At 40.4% G+C, this 16,596-nt stretch overlaps 1 protein-coding gene across 5 annotated transcripts in view; it reads left to right on the top strand.

Annotated features, from left to right (window-relative positions):
• The window catches only part of LOC147315212 (leucine-rich repeat and fibronectin type III domain-containing protein 1-like protein), a 422,384-nt gene that overhangs the window by 216,098 nt on the left and 189,690 nt on the right, over positions 1 to 16,596 (top strand). For 4 of the 5 annotated variants that reach the window (XM_086262477.1, XM_086262476.1, XM_086262475.1 and 1 more), the window contains exon 4: positions 4,720 to 4,908. The gene's annotated coding sequence lies outside the window, so the exon portion shown is untranslated. Of the gene's footprint in view, positions 1 to 4,719; positions 4,909 to 13,927; positions 13,971 to 16,596 lie in introns of all 5 variants that reach the window. The other variant, XM_086262474.1, reaches the window with a different exon arrangement.

Genomic DNA, 16,596 nt, shown 5'->3' with positions numbered 1-16,596 from the left:
TAAGAGAGAAGCTGTTTAGAGTGGGATAAGTCACCAGGTTTCACAGATCTGAATTTACATTAAAGAAAATTGGGAATTGGTTTTTAGGAATGCCATATGTTGAAAAGTAAGTTAGACTGTTGAAAGTGAGAAAATGACGACTTTATCCTGAATTAAGGTATCTGCACTATTTTAAGATTAGGTTGGATCAATACTGTTAAAGATGGTCAGAGATATGACAATCAATAGACATGTTTGTATCTCTCTGATCAATTTAAGTTATTTTGTTGTGAAGTATTCTGTCATTCATAGCACGTTCAACAGTAAATTAGTATAAACTCACAGCAACTAGAAGTGAGCTTTGTGATCAGAGCTCCGCTGGCCTGACAGGGAAACGAGAGTGAACACCAGCAGAAAGCAATTTCTTTTCATTGTCGCTGGGAAAACGGCTGGCTGAGCCAAACACTGCACAACATCTCGTGCACTTAAGACTTCAGGGCAGAATAGACCAGTTGTTCATAAAAGACAGCTCCTGTCACAAATATTGGAAAATGCCCGCCTTCAGAACACTTACCAGAACCAAGCAGTGCTTTCCACAGGCATGTATTGTTTGGTTCAGATTCAGATTCAGATTCATGAAATAAAGAGCAGAGAGCATCAGTGATGAATGCCAGTGGATAAGATATAATGCCCCATCCCCAGGAAACATCCACAGTTGAAGGCAGGCTTTCTGTGCTGCTCTTGTGGCGTTCTCAGCGGCGCATCTTTAGGACTGTGACATTGCACTAAATCGAATCTAAATTTACTATATTTGTCTTTTTACATTTACTGAAACTTCATCTTCTCTCAGTTGAACCTTTAAATATCCGTACAGTGACAGTCCATCTCGGATGAGGCCTAAGGCTGGGTCTTGTTTTAGCCACATGGTACATCACCATTTTTTTTTAAATCTGAAGACGTTATAAATCAAGTTGAGTCATATACATTTTGGCATTGCGCATTTCCATGATGATGTTCCAAACATGAAATATTTCCTTTCATTTCTTACAATCAGGTAACTGATGCCACTGCATTTTCTTTTTCTCCTGTGGTGTACAGTTTTCTTTTTGATGTTGTTGTTGTTTTAGGTAAGTTCATCCCTGCATATCACCTTGACTTGTTGTGTAACAAAGATCAATTATATTATTATTTAAAAAGATCCAAATCATGTCAAAAGTCGCCTTAAAGTGCTTTATATTGTAAGTTAAAGACCCTACAAGGAGATGAAGCTGACAACTGAGACCAAAAGATGATTTTTTTTGTTTCTGTAGGAAGTAACAGCATGTGACATCCTGTTTTCTACTTCTAGAATATTTCTGATAAGTCAAAAACACCTAACAATTATGCAAATGCTGAAAATTATTAGAAAAAACAATCCTTGTTTTGGCTTTGAGTTTTAGACGGTATTCTTCCTTTAATAACTACAAAGTCCTCAGGGTGGGGAAAAGGAGGACAGTGGACAAAGAAGAGTAGCTGCCAAAGTGGGGTGATTCGAGTCGGGGCAGCAGGAAGATGGCTCCCAGCATTATTTCTACAGAAGCGCTGACAGTTCCCAACCAGAAAATGTTCTTAGAAACCTAGACCTTTTCCTGCAGTCACTTATTTAGTCTTTTCCACTTCAGTCTCAGTGGATCTTTGTGGAAACATAAGTGGGCCAAATGAAATGCACAAACTTTCTGAAAGAAAAAGAGCTGTACTTAGTGAACAGGCTACACACTGGGGCTGGGAATCAAAAAATGCTTCCAGCTGAGAAGCATCTGCAAATCTGCCCAATCCACTGGAATTGTATCATTTATTGTCAGTGCCAGCTTCTTTCTGACAGTTTGTTTTTGGTCTTTTGATTTCTAACTGTTCCTCTTTGCTACAGTATACTGTGTTCAAAGGTTTGTTTGGTCAGTGTGTCAATGCTGAAAAGCTGTGAAGGTCCACTTCATCCACACATAAAATCAATCAGCATCAATAAGGGGAGCAAATACATAGAACCAGGTCAAGTACATTCAAATTCATATATATTCCTACAATGGAGAGGTGAGAAAAGGTGAGACAGATTTACCTTACAAGTGCCTGTTTGGATTTGGCATTTTATAAATAAAATTACACAGAATTGAAGAATTATCCCGCTTGGCTTTATTTGGGCCTCTGTGCTTTACCATAAGAGGTAATACTCTTAAACAGTCGGGCCGTTACCAGTCTGTGAGTCATTTGGTACCGGGCTGCAAGAGTTGAGGCTCGGGTGTGAAATTTATGGTTTTTATCGTTATTTTTTTTTAAATCTTTTTTTCGTTAACTCGGTGTCCCTGGGTCTTTTCTCGTGTGTTATGAATAACTCTTCTTTTTTTGGTACCACTACTGGTTTTGTTTTGTTGTATTTATCCAGGACACCTTAAAGGCCGATCTGTGAAAATATTGTCGAATATAGACCGTGTCCGTGGCGCAACAAAGGTTGGGGACAACTGGATGATCCAAGTAGCCTTGAAATACAAAAAAAAAAAAAGATTTGGAGCAATCAAAGAAACTTTTGTCCTGCAGTACTACCAACTGTCCACTATTGGCTGGCACGATCTAACAATATTTTGCTTGCCCGAGTAGTCGGTCACGTGACTGAAAACTATAGATTCCCAAAATACAACTGAACAGCATGAATGATAAGATCCAATCACACATGGCCTCATAGCTAAAACCCACAAACTGTTGCTTTGTATGTTTTGGTGATAGTATTTGTGTCCTGAGCAGTTTTTAAATCTAAATCTTGTTGGGTTACATGTGTAGTAACCTGTCAAAATCTTTGACCGTGTGCGTCTCTGAGTTTTATGTTGTCTTCTCTCTCCAGTCATTGTCTTTCACAGCTCACTGAGCTCAGCATATTGTTTAGCGGTGCATACTGCCATCTGGTGGTGTTTTCATGCAGTGTACAAAAAACATGACATCGATACAGAATCTGTTTAAAGAAGGAGCATCTGTTTCACTGCCATGGCCGTGATCACATTAAGACAGTGACAAAGCCTGAAGCCTGAGAAGAACAGCTGATGATTTTTAAAACTTGCTTGAGGCAGCCACAGTAGCCACACTATGCTTACTGTATAAAACATGGTAGCTGTGTCATCAAACGTGTGCCTTTGTTTTCATTTAAGTCAAACCCTGTGATAGAAAACAGAGCCAAACTCAGTATCATCATGTTGCCTCTAAAACATGATATTCCCCTTAGAAAATCTTGATTGTTTCCGGATTTAAGGTTTAATCAGACCACTGATTGGTAAAAGATGACTTCCTTCTGTGCTGCTGATTGCATAAACAACAATGAAAGTAAATGTGTGAAGCAGAGAACCTGTTTTTTCTTCTTTGCTCCTTTTTTTTTATGTGGTTTGGAGAAAATAACTCAGACAGGAGCCATCTGTTGGTAATTGTGTCTTTAAAGTGTCTCAGAATAATAACATGTAACTCTTGGGACACATTACAGTGCTTACATGTATAGCACAAAGCAGCTAAGAGTAAAGGTTAAAGGGAACTGATCACCTTCTCAAATGTAAACATTAATATGATGGTCCAGATAAGTGGAGTCACACAGTTGATGTTGCTGAACCCGTGGTTAATCTTATACAGAAAGTGTATAAACCAGTGAAAATCTTTGATATCTTTTTATGAGCATGGAGATTTCCCATCTGTAGATGTTGACCAGTTAAGCTGTGGTTGGATAATCCTGCCTTTATAAAGCCATTACTGGGGCAAATATATAAAAACTGGGATATATCCACGCTCAAACCCTTTAGTGGAACATAATAATGGAGACACGAGTCACCATTTTTAGCTGATATGCCATATGAACAGTGACATGCAACAGTTTTTACAAAATGTAGCCACGCCCATGACTCGTTTGATGTGGTGCTAATTTTTTTCGAGCCAAATTTGATTACAAGTTCAGAAAATCCAAACGTAATTGTGCCATCGCCATTAGGGTTGACCGAGTCCATGGTTCTGCAAATGTGTACGCAGGCAGTCCGTCCCTCCTGCTGTCAAATAATTCTAAGCGAGCCTGAAAGAGTACTGATAACTGATAACACTTTTCTCCTTAAACAATCAGCACAACTGTGAGACCAGTAACTTCTTGGTTGAATCAGAGGATAACGGCTAAACCGACTGAACCAACTGAACCTGAGAGTGCAGCCCTAATGATCAGACATGTTTGGTACATCAGGTGGTGGGGACGTCCCCAGATGTTTAAAATCAGTATTAAATATGCCACAGCAGTTTTGGGGGATTCTCAGCTGGCACGAGGTTCAATTTTAAGTAGTTTTGAATACAAACAAATGTTGAACACTAAATGAAATTGTATATAATATGCAGAGTCAATGCTGGGGTCAGATTTGGTAATGCTATTAGCCTTCAACCATAAGTCTTTCTTGTGAGTGAGTCAGACCCTGTCATTGGCTAAGGCTTTGGCAGACCACCTTAGCATGATGCTGACACTGGGTTTCATTACTTTTAGAAGTTAGATGATGAAAGACATCTTTCCAAAACATGACTTGTTTGTAGCCGAAGTGAAATGTTTGTAATTGAGCACTGACTGATTAATAAGCAGTCAAAATGAGCTCCATCACTGTGTCACTGATAAGATAAGAAGCCCAATGGCACCAGCCACCTCCTGTTCCACCCTCCATCTGTTCAACTTTTAACTTCTTCTCTCCTTCTGATCTTTCTGTGCAGGCAAACTTGGCAGACTTTGACGGGCAGGTGACTGAGCCAATGATAGACTTACAGGACTTTTAACGAGCGCCTGCTGGGTCCTCCAGTCCGATTTACGAGGGCGTGTGCACCACACGGATGAGCCCGTGAACCCGGATGAGCACCATCGCTGCGATAAACCCTGTAAGAAGAGGACGGCCCCCCTCCCTGGTAAAGAGTTAAGCTGCTGCTCAGTGTGACACTGCTGGCACTGACTGTGGTTGCCTTTAATTTAGTTTACATAATTACATTTAACTCTATTGTCTTAAAGTAATCCAGTCATATGAAACTGACAGCTACTCTACATCAGCACACACCTACAGGAAAAACACTCAGTTATATAAACTCTGTCCTTTTTTCTGACGACATGGAATGAAATGGTATGAAAACACGACCTACATGGTTTTGAATGAGGGTGGACATTTAAAATTCAGGACAGTGAGACGTTTCTGGAGGAGAGGCAGGCTGCAGATTTACATTATCTATAAAAATGTAAGTATTCCAACTTTTTTTCTTCTCATGCAGCTTTCTTTGTGATTAAAAAGAAGGACAGCTTTGTGTTTATTTCAGTCCCAGGTCAGAATCTCTGTATTCTCCTCAATAAATTCATGCATTCTCAGAATTTGTACACAGCAAAATCTCCAGTGTTAAATTAACACTGGAGAGTGTCTATATGGGTCCACACCTCTGAGTGTTAAATACAACACTGTTGAGTGTTAAATTAACACTTTTGACAGTGTTATATGTTTAAAAGTAACCTAGTCAGTTTTGAAGATTAACAATGGCTAACACTGAGCAGTGCTGATTTTCTAACACTGGAAAATAACTCAAAATGTTAGAAATATTAGAAATTAGAAATAACACAAAAATGACCTCATAAGTCTGGGACCTGCCACAGAGAAGGCTCTGTCGCCACATGGAATGGATAACATTAGTTTTGAACTGGACCTCGTGGTTTTCTCTGGAGCACAAATAAATAGGAGCTCTGACCAGTAAGAAGGAGCTCAGCTGTTAAGTGCCTTTAAAACAAAAAGTAAGAGTTTAAATTGGATCCTGTAAGTTGCTTCTTTTTGTTAAGAAAACTGAGATTTCTTGTGCTGTTCTATGCTGCAGTCTGCTGGGGAGGAAGAATCAGAAACAAGGATGCAAGGAGACTGAACAAACTAGTGAGGAAAGCTGGCTCTGTAACTGGAGCCTGACTGGACACACTGGGGGAGGTGGCTGAAAGATGCACAATAAAGATGTTGGAAGCCATCCGGAACAGCTTTGGTGACCTACTTTATAACATCCTTACAGAACAAAAAAACAAAAAACCTACCTCTCCATTGCATAATGCAGAGATACAGAAAATCATTCGCACCCACAGCCATCAGGCTTTTCAAGTCTCATTCAAATAGCAGGTGAGCTAAGTCAGACATGAATTTCTCTCTGGGATCAATGAAGTTATTCTTATTCATATTTACATTGACAAACAGTGCAGTCCCTCCACATTTCTGTGAATCGGAAAACTCCTGAAACCAGGTGCAGTGTGAGTGTCTCTGACTATCGCCTCCAGAGCAATAATGATAATGAGGACGAGCTTTGTGAATTCATTAAAATTGAACCATGTGAGCAGAGCTGATGTTAACGCTCTCTGCACGTTAGCAACGTAAAATACTGGAGTGAGAGACTCAGTGATCCGTACTGTAGAAGCTGTACTGGAAGCAAAAGGTGCTCAACATGATGGCAATGAAACTGGCTGCATTTAAACCCTGCAAACCATCAGATTTTTTTAAAGAACTCAGAACTTGATGGGCTTCACGCTCACACCTCCTACTGAGTTGCTGAGCAGTTTGCTTCTTTTGGATGTTGCAGAAAATCTGTTGGAAATATGTGATTGTGTCTGAGAGTCTAGTGTTTGTGGACATATGTTGTGTGTTAGGAATAAGAAACTACGATACTGGCATTTAAGCTGGAACTGTACTAATAACTCATATCTGCTTGTGGAAGAAAGAATAGCCCACAGAGAATAATAAAGAATAAAGTTATGGCTTGCTGGAGAGTTTAACTCTGAGACTGCTGTAGTAAAGCGTCTTCTATCCACTGCTACATTTGCATATTTCACTTTGTCGTATTCTAAAAATAATGGAGCCGAGCGTTGTTACTGATTTCAGTGCTGCAGAAGTCATTTGTTCACTTATTGTGTGCAGTTATTTTTGTGTTATTCCAATAAGGATTGATTTTAACTATGAAATGAAATGATAACAGGAGTTGCAAAGTCGTGCAATATTAACAGGATGAAAGGTTGAGTTACCGTTGCCGCTCTCGCTGTTTCCTTTTCAGCTGAAGTTTCTACCCACTAGAGAATGTGAAAATCAATGAAACGGTGCAGACACAAACCCGCTGTATGTTACCTTGACATCAAACATGACATCAGTCAGTTTACTCCACTGGGTTAAAAAAGGAGGTAGATAAATGAGTTTTATGCACCGGATGACAGTCCTGCTTTCCTGCAAGATGCATTTAAAACGGTTTAAAAGACTCAAAAAAATAATCCAGTTCTTTTTTTAAAAGCAGAAAACAAGATTTAAAAGTCATTTTTAAAGGTTAACGCTCATCAATCTGTGGCAAGTTGCAATGAGTTCAGCAGCCCGAGGGTGACCGCACTGAAGGGAATTACACAAACTGGTAATAGAAGAAAACATTACAAAGAGTTCGCAATTAAAGTGCGTGTGTGTTTGTGCGAGAGCGCGGTGCAGAGAAACACTGACTTAGGGTAATGCAGCCTTAATAGCCACATTAGTTTCTTGCTCCGGCTGAATCGTTTGAAGCAACTTGGACAAGCAAATAGGTCCATTAGGTAGCTATAGATCTCATAACACACGCTGAAATGGGCCCCTGAGTACAGCAAACCTGCATTCACCTGCACACTTCAATTCTTCTGTTCTCACAAAATGCAAGATGCACAACAATGTGCAGATGCAGTTTGTCTCTCTGATTAATTAACACACACAAACACGCACACAGAGTCGCATCTTTTTTCCCACTGCCACTCCGCGTGTCATTGAAGGCTTTTCTATCACAACTAATTTGCTGCTGCCGCATTCACTGCTGCAGTGACAGGACTTTCCTAATGAGACAGAGTGCTCACAGTAATGGCAGGTGTGGACCTTGAATCAGAATTACAGTAATGAGATGAGCAGGCCTAATGGTCACAAGCAGAATAATAAGAAGTACAGACACAGGATGAGAGCAGCAATAATGAGAGTGAAGGCTGTGAGACGAGTCGGGAAAACAACAGAGCCACGGCAGGAGAAGGTGGCTGCTGTTGTTTTTGGGGACGTCATCTCAAGATTTTACACATCTGAAGGTTTCTTTACTGAATATTCAGCTCTGTCTGATTAAGTAACGTGAAAAAAAAGTTTTGAAGTTTAAGTTTAGTCATGAAAGCGTGGCCTACATACTGAAGAGGCTTCCCTCTCCACCTCTCACTTGTTTGTGCTGTTGAGCTCTGCTGTGTGACAAGATAACGGACTCATAAATAGTCATCATTAGCAGTGAAGCTTCCGTGTTTGAGCTGATACCTGCAGAGCAGTTTGCGCTCAGTTACCATGTGAATGCAACAGTTTGGCATTAGTGTGACAGCAAAAGTTTTTCTTAAATCATTACTATAGTTATTTCCCACCATTATGCAAATTCCCCTCGGTGCTGGAATGAACTGCAGACTGCAGAATCCCTCATTAGCTTCATATGCTAGTCTCATCACGTGCTGTCTGACTAAACAGGTTTGTGAATGCGTGTTGCTGGTTACACATCCCTGAGGTTGTGGTCTTAATGGTCCAGTGTGTGGAAATGGGGCAGTGGCATTTAACTCGTTTTCGTTTATGGGCAGATGTATCCCAGTTTGGGCTCGGAACAGGAAACTCAACAATCTTTTGCCATTTTCAGTGCAAAATTTTAGCATTCTGTGCAACCCAATATTACAGCAAAGCATATAATAGACCCACTGGTCCATCATGTGGGTGTCATGCTTTACCTCCCATAAGCGTGAAATGTTTAAGTTGCAGCAGAGAGCTACAGTGAATTAAAACCAACAAGTCGTTATTGACCCTTTATGCCAGGTAAGGTTAAGCTAGATTGCTGATCTGTATTGGGGAATGTTTCTTTGAAAGCTAAGGAGCTTGGAAAGAAAAGCGTCTGGACTTCTTTAAGTTGCTTGAAGACGTTTCACCTCTCATCCGAGAAGCTTCTTCAGTTCTAAGGTCAAATGGTGGAGAGTCCCAGATTTAAACCCAGTGGGAGTTTCCCCCCAAAAGAGGGACAAAAGCTGGCTTTCTTTGAAAGCCCATTGCTGTTTTTATGTTGGCTTTGAATTATCGCCCTCTGCTGGTACTGCAAGGCACTTCAAGCCTAGGAGAGACTTCCACAAGATGGACCAGCAGGTCTGTTACGCGCTTTGCTGTGATACTGGGTTGACCTGCAATGTCCGCAACTGTTCGCCATGGTCAGGTGTTAACTTTGTCTAATCCCTTTGTGGTATGACAAACCTTCAGGGGTTACATAAAGTAAAAGTCCAACCATTATACTGTTGTTTTATTCAGTTTTCACATACATCTGCGAGCCCAGGCTCAGAAATGAAAAACTGTAAAATCAAGAAAGCCCTAAATTTTCCATGTCGTGTAGAAGAATGGGGACTCGTCATGCTAGAATCCCACCAGAAGAAAATTTAAAGCTTTTAAACAGGTGCTAGAAATGTTTTATTTCAGCCTAAACTCGATCTTCTCCTAAACCAACCAACAGTTCGACTAAAGAGCACTGGTTTAAAAATACAGACTTTAAGAAAAAAGTGAGCAAAAAATGGTAAAGCTGAGTAAATGAGAATGAAACAAAGGCTACAGTGGCAATAACAACATTTGTTTGAACTTCCTGCCTTTAAAGATGCTGTTTAATGGTTTTAAAGGCCACTGTAGGTCACAACGTGTACTCAGCAGTGTCAGCTGCACAATGTCACAAAAGTTTACACATTGCCCTTATTAATATTATTAACATGTAAGATTTATGAAGCTGTGCACAAGTTATAACATATTAATATTAAAAATGCATTAATGGAGGCGTAAGCATGTTGACAAAGAGAAATACAATGAGTATGACAACAGAGCCTTGACATTTGTAAATGGCCTGCATTTGTATAGCGCTTTTCTAGTCCCTAAGGACCCCAAAGCGCTTCACACTACATTCAGTCATTCACCCATTCACACACACATTCACACACTGGCGATGGCAAGCTACATTGTAGCCACAGCTGCCCTGGGGCGCACTGACAGAGGCGTTTTCTGATGCGTCACAGAGGCTCAAAGATCAGAGAATTGTGTTTGAGACGAGAGGTTGTTCGTTTCTGCTAGTCATTACCATTGCTTGAGCCCAAGACCAAACTCTTGAACCTGCTCGGTGGCCAACAGGCTGCACTGCGGTTTTAGAGGAAGTCCTACAGATACGACTGTCTCATGGACAATTTAAATGGAACAGAGAAAAAGTAAAGTTGTTGAGATTTGTTTGCCCAAACTAGCATTTCTTGCTGATATGTTGGTTGCTATTAATTAAGCACTTGTATGATGTGTTGGTGTTGTCTGCACACCACACCAGGACAGTCATTAGGAAACCCACCAATTCGACCTGCGACTCAGACAGAGGTTGCAGTTTGAAATGCCCTCGCAGCAGAAAGAGCAGCTTTGGGAGTTTGGCTGTAATGGGCCTGTAACTACCACGGCCACAATTGCAATGATAAAGTGGTCACACTCAAACTTGAGGCTACTGCAGTCTCCGTAGAGCTGAAATTACTGAGGTCTGGTTATACAAGATTCATATCCCAATATACTTAATGATGATGCATGATATAAATCTCAGTATCCTCTGTGAAAAGAAAAGTTCAGAGGCTGCTGCGTCAGTTTTACGAAACATAGTTAAACCGTTGTCCATCTTTCTTTGTGCAGTTTAAAATGATTCCAGGTTCATAATTATGAGAACTGCTTCACTGGGTCAACTGTTTTCACTCATCTGGGGATATCTCAGCTTCTTTGCTGTGGAGTTGGATGCGGTTCTGGTCAAACGTCATCGTTTTCCATACATTGTCGTTATCACACCGCGGCCTGCGTATCACATTCATACATAAACAGTAATGGATGTGTCTGGAGTAATGTGGGGTTCATGTTGACCAAGAGTGCTTCGACTATAGCGATCTACCAATGAATAAAAAGCTGGTACTGCCTGCCGTGTTACGGACACAAACTGCAGCACGATGGATTTCAGGCAGATATCCTTCAATTAGGTGGAGGCCATGCAATAATTATATTCACATCTTCACTCCTTTACCTGTTAAGGAAGTGAAGCTTTTATACTCCAGACTCAGTTATATTAAAAAAATGCCATCTTATCAAACTCAGAATGAGTGATGAGAGAAGAGTGGAGAGCTACAAACGTGCAAAATTGTTAATATTTAAATGTTTTGATCATAATTCAGTACTGAAGCACAACCAGTTATCAAAAGTCACGCCGTGCTTCCTTTGAATGCTGAATATTTCTTTGCAGTGATAAGCTTTTTTTAGCCTCCGTCCCCTCAGCTTTTCTATAAAATAATGCAAACAATTTATTTTATAGAAACTTTTAGTACATCACTGCTGCATCAAGGTACCTAAAGTCCAGCCATTCAGATGCTGTAAATATAAAGAAGACTGGGAAAAGGGCTGTCCGCTCCCTGGAGCTGTCTGGCCAAAGCTCCATGAATACTGAGCTTGCGAAGAGTTTCAGGCAAATGCCATAAATATACCCATAAATGTAAACATACTGTTGCTGCTGTTGAACTTTGAAAACACTTTTGGAAGCAGAATAGCTCTTAATGTGTGTGGCGCTCCCTCTTCCCTTCGCTGTAAACTCAAGGTCAACAGACATATTACAGTCCTGACAGGAGCGGTGGACTCAGCCAAGGGACCGAGGACACATCCGGCTGCCGACAGGCTGCTTGGCCTTACTGGCTCCCTCTCTGTGTCGCTTTATAACTTTATTGATCTGGACAAAGCAGTGGAGCAGACAGGCCTATTACAGTGCACCCTGTATACCGCTGTGTTTCTTTCATGGTCATTCAGTGGAAGAGGTGCAGCAACGCCTCTACAGTGATGGGCACAGAGGAGCAAAATGAGGTTTTATTCTCAACAAAATTATATGTATATTGAGAAATAATGCAGAAAAAATCTAATCTAGCAGAGAAGAAGTAATCACAGTGCTATAGTTTCTGGATTCTGTCATTTGAGGGCTGAGCGTTAGCGTTTTGGATGCCATTGTTAGTGTGTGGAGTCAGAGTGAGCTCATAAGCTTATATTAGAAAGCTTGGTTAACACGCTACATTCAGAAACACATTCCTGCTAATAAGTGCTCAGTAACACACTGATAAAATGCTGCAAAATCACCAAAGATGAAGCATAACGTTTGTGTTTGTACAATTATCCACAGGACAAGCCAAATTATTTATTAGCTTTTATTAAATTTGGTTAAAAAAAATCAGCGGTCGACTCAGATGGAGCTGAGATCTAGCAGGTAGCCTTTGGCTCAAGCTGCCTGTATCAATCAAAGAAGCCACGCCCCTGACAACCAGTATCCTGGTGGATGAGATACAAAAACAAACAGTTCATGTGAAAATGTAAAATATCCATAAAGGTGTTTTTTTTTAGATGTACTTCTCAACATTTATCTCTTCTGTAAAGCTGGCCAGTTTAAAACACCTTTTAAATGTGTGCTCGTTACTTCTGTTTCACCTCTGATATTTGAATCAGTAATCCGACACGCTGGCACTTCTAAATGTGAGCACAATTAACATTAAAGTCCCTGCTCTTTTCTGACTTGTCATATTATTTAATGTCAGCAGCTTCAAGGCTTTGGCTGTGCATTTCCTGCTGGCTGTGCAAAAAAAACTTTGGCTACGAGTTGGACTGTCAAACAAAGCTACGGTTTGTCAATTATAATGGTGCTTCTTCAGCAATAACACACATCCACTTTTGATGATAGAGTAGCAAATAAAATGCCTCGAATGGGCTCTACCTCTCCTCCGCACATCACCCCACCCCCACCCACAACCCTTCATCTTCTCCGGAGGTGTTGTTAGCAAAGAGCAGGCGCGCAGGAGGCTGAGTGAGCATCCACATTTTACAGCCGTGTGAGAACTTTGAAGAATTCCTGATGCTCTTGCACAGCAAGACTGTGAACCCAAAATGTTGCACAAATGATGTTATGATGATGGAGTTTATTTCTAAAGGCACAAGGCTCATTGGTGTTATTATTCAATAGTTGTGCTGAGTCAGCAGTTGTTTTAGTTTTGTTTGGGGAAATCAGGGGAATATGTGCTTACGGATGCTGTTATTATTTTAGCCCTTCAGACCCCCACAGGCAATCGAGGATTTAAGACTAGATACTATTTTAGTCCAACATTTCAAAGTAGACGTCTGGTGCAACAACATCTGGATGGATGGACAGAAGACACTTTTAAGAACTCCAGTTCCATAGATCTGTATGTAGTTGAATTTAGGTGACCAGAACTGACGGTAGTTCAAATCTTAATTCCAGAGGCTGTTCCTCTGTCCTCCACAGTGTGGGCATCATATCTTCCCTGCAGAGTGACTTGGGGCATTGCCTGGAGTTCATGGTTTATGCTGGAGTTCCATGTGAACTCCAAGTGAACCAAAATGCGTCACGTAAGAATGTTCAGTCATTCGTTTGCCAGGAAGAAGGTGTTCTGCACTATTGGAGAACATGAAGAATTTATGTTCATTTCACAGCTAGTATGTAGCCCGTATAGATTTTTGCACATCTGTAGTACCTCGTTGAATCCCAAAATACAAAGCATATGTTTTTAGCTAAAACTTGGAATGTACCCCTGGTGTTGGTTCAGATGGAGGTTGGATCACATTCCCATCATTCCCATCAACCACTCTGGAGTTCATTTGGAACTGCACTGAGACCTTGTTTTGGTCTGTACCCGAGTGCGATCACTGTGTGCACCAGAGAACCACACCAAGGGGAAAATGAGCCAGAGTTCAGTTAAAAAAAAACAACTAGCAGTTAAGAAAACACAATGAGCACTTTGAATACATTTCTGATAGCTGCTGCTGCTTTCTTCTGCGATGTTTTGTGGCTTTGACTTGTTTTGTTTGTGTTTTTTGTTTAGCTGGCTCTGTTTAAGGTTTCACTCCAGTTCCACACCAAACTGGGTAAGCTATAACTGGCTTGACGTTGTGCCACAAAACCAGAAACGGTCAAACCCAAACTCCATTTCTTGTTCAGCTTCACGTTTCTGTGTTAGTTTCATCACTTTCATCAGTTTGTTCATTCTATTCGTAAACCTATGTTACATTTCAGAGTGTGTCGGCCTTCTCTGTGTCTGTGTCAAGTTTTCATGTTCTTCTTGTGCATCCATGAATTTCCTTCAGGTACCCCGCTCTGCCCAGAGACCAAAGGCATGTATGTTAGGTTTGTTAGTGATTCATTGCCAAAGCAAGAAACCCTTCACTACCTTTTAGGTACTTCTGAACCTAAAGACGAAACCTCTCAGGAGAAAATATACTGGATGGGGCAACAAGATGTAAGGCACCATCAGTACAAAGAGATCCCGGCATGCTCGCTGGGCGGGACTTTTTTCACAAATCCGAATGCCCATTTTTCGATTATTATATTTCTGTAACATCGCAGGTTCGTCATACCTATCTCGATACTTCATCCATTAGTTTGTGCTCTATTTTTAGTATTTATTTAGTATTATTTAACATTTTCATGTTTTTATTTCTGTGTTTCATTTTCAATATCTGCCTTCTAATTTCTGTTTCTTATTTGCATGCAATTGTTTTGTCTCACTGCGGTATCAGTCCCATAAAACATCACACTCTTATTATTTCAAAGCATTTCTTCACAATGGCTGATTTATTGCGGAGGTATCAGAGCTGCTCAAACAGTGGATAAGCTTTGTGTAGCTTCTGTTTGGTTCCCACCTCCTCGTTGTTTAGTTTGTTAGAGATAATCATGTTTATTTCAAGGTTTTTTCACACTGTTCTCAATTAAAAAGAGTCTCAGTTTCTCAGTGTGGTTAATATTTTCTTTATCTTTCACTCAAAGCATTCATTGTCAAATATGAATTCGTGGCAGCAGAGATGATAATTCTACACTGTTTTCAATTCACAAGGTTAATTATAGAGATGGCACGATACCACTTTTTTATGTCCGATACCGATACCGATATCATAAATTTGGATATCTGCCGATACCGATATGAATCCGATATAGTGTTTTTTAATCAACAAAACTGTTTTTTAAAATATCTTGCTGCATTTTGCAAGTCTGCAAGTTCATACTCAAGTTTAAAACAACAACTACACTAAAGCTATTCTGTTATACCTGTATACAAAAAAAATATTTCATAGTTCAGCAATACTGATCAATCTAATAAACTTAGACCTACACCATCCTCCCTATTCTGGTATTTTAAAGAGTACTTAGCGTAAATATTAAGCAACCTAACTAATAGGGTTCCAACTCCCAGCAACAACAAAAAGAAATAAATAAAAAATAAGGAACCACCCCTCACGCTCCACCTCATGATGCTTAATCGACGTAATCAACCTTAATTTGATGCAGTGTGAAAAAAAATGCACAGAAATCAATTATTTTTCAAGAAATATTAAATAGATTCAACATCTTTCTTCAACAAAATTGCAGACTGCACAGATGGTACCTTCCCAAAGTAAAAAGTACTATAGCTTACTAGGGTATATATTAGACTTAATAGTCACTATATACAGTAATTGACTTCTATTCATTTTACATCAAATTAAAACTTTGGGTGTCAGATAATTATTTATTAAAAGCTCGGCATTTTAAATGAGGATAAGAAAGAAAAGTATGTCTTTGTGCCCCCTTTTCCCTGTTCATGCCCTATCGGCCCCCCTGGCTAAACTTTGCAAGATCCGCCCCTGCACAGTTACCAGCGTCAGCTACGTAGAAAAAGATCCTGGTGTAGAAAGTAATATTAAATAAATTCTAACAACAGCTTATCAAGCTTAAACGTGCTGCTGTTGTTCAGCCGCTGGTTTCCTCTTTCTGGTGCAAAGTGGGCCAAAAACAAACAAGAGACACGGACTCCCGACAGAAAAGCCGATCAGCTGATCATTAAGCAGTTTCATGATTGAAGTAGCAGCCGGAGAGCGAGAGGCAGTCGCTCGTTAAGCTTAACGTGGGAATGCTTTACAAACATTCAGAGATGGACTTACACACTTGCTTTACTTCTCTCGGGGATAACTTTGTCGGAGATGAAATGCCGGGTTGCTAGCGAAGCTCCAAATGCTATCCAGACCACCGACAGGTCCGGCATGCCACAGCTGCTCTATCACGTGATGCCTACTGCTCCGACGTGCTAACGTTCTGAGGTGAGTTAAGGCGTGTTGCAAGTTTTGTGAGGTGCTTTCGTGATATTTAATGGATCGGATTACATTTTTTATTTTTCTCCGATATCCGATCCAGTAATTTAGGTCAGTATCGGACCGATACCGATACGTAATATCAGATCGGTCCATCTCTAGTTAATTATTCCTGATTAAAGAGAGTTCAGCTAAGCTGTCTCAGAGGCAGACACTGGTAACACTGGTGAGACCACCGGTGAAAAAAAAGGGGGAAAGAAAAGAGTGGAAAGCTGTTTATGAAAGGTGTTTCTTAGGCGGGAAACCCTTGCAACTCAAAAGGTGCTGTTCTGGTGAGCCCCAAAGGGCTTTCTGAGCCTCCTGCATGGAGTATTTCTCTGCAATCACAAACTCTGTGTAAACAATCTTGGTATCAAAATAAAGCTAACAG

The sequence above is a fragment of the Aulonocara sp. 'chitande type north' Nkhata Bay genome, linkage group LG14, assembly GCF_057382095.1.
Source record: "Aulonocara sp. 'chitande type north' Nkhata Bay isolate Kocher_YH1m ecotype deep benthic linkage group LG14, A_spYH_male_GT1.1, whole genome shotgun sequence".
Taxonomy (NCBI): domain Eukaryota; kingdom Metazoa; phylum Chordata; class Actinopteri; order Cichliformes; family Cichlidae; genus Aulonocara; species Aulonocara sp. 'chitande type north' Nkhata Bay.
Note: the sequence above shows the minus strand (reverse complement) of the source record. Positions and strands in the feature narration are given on the sequence as shown.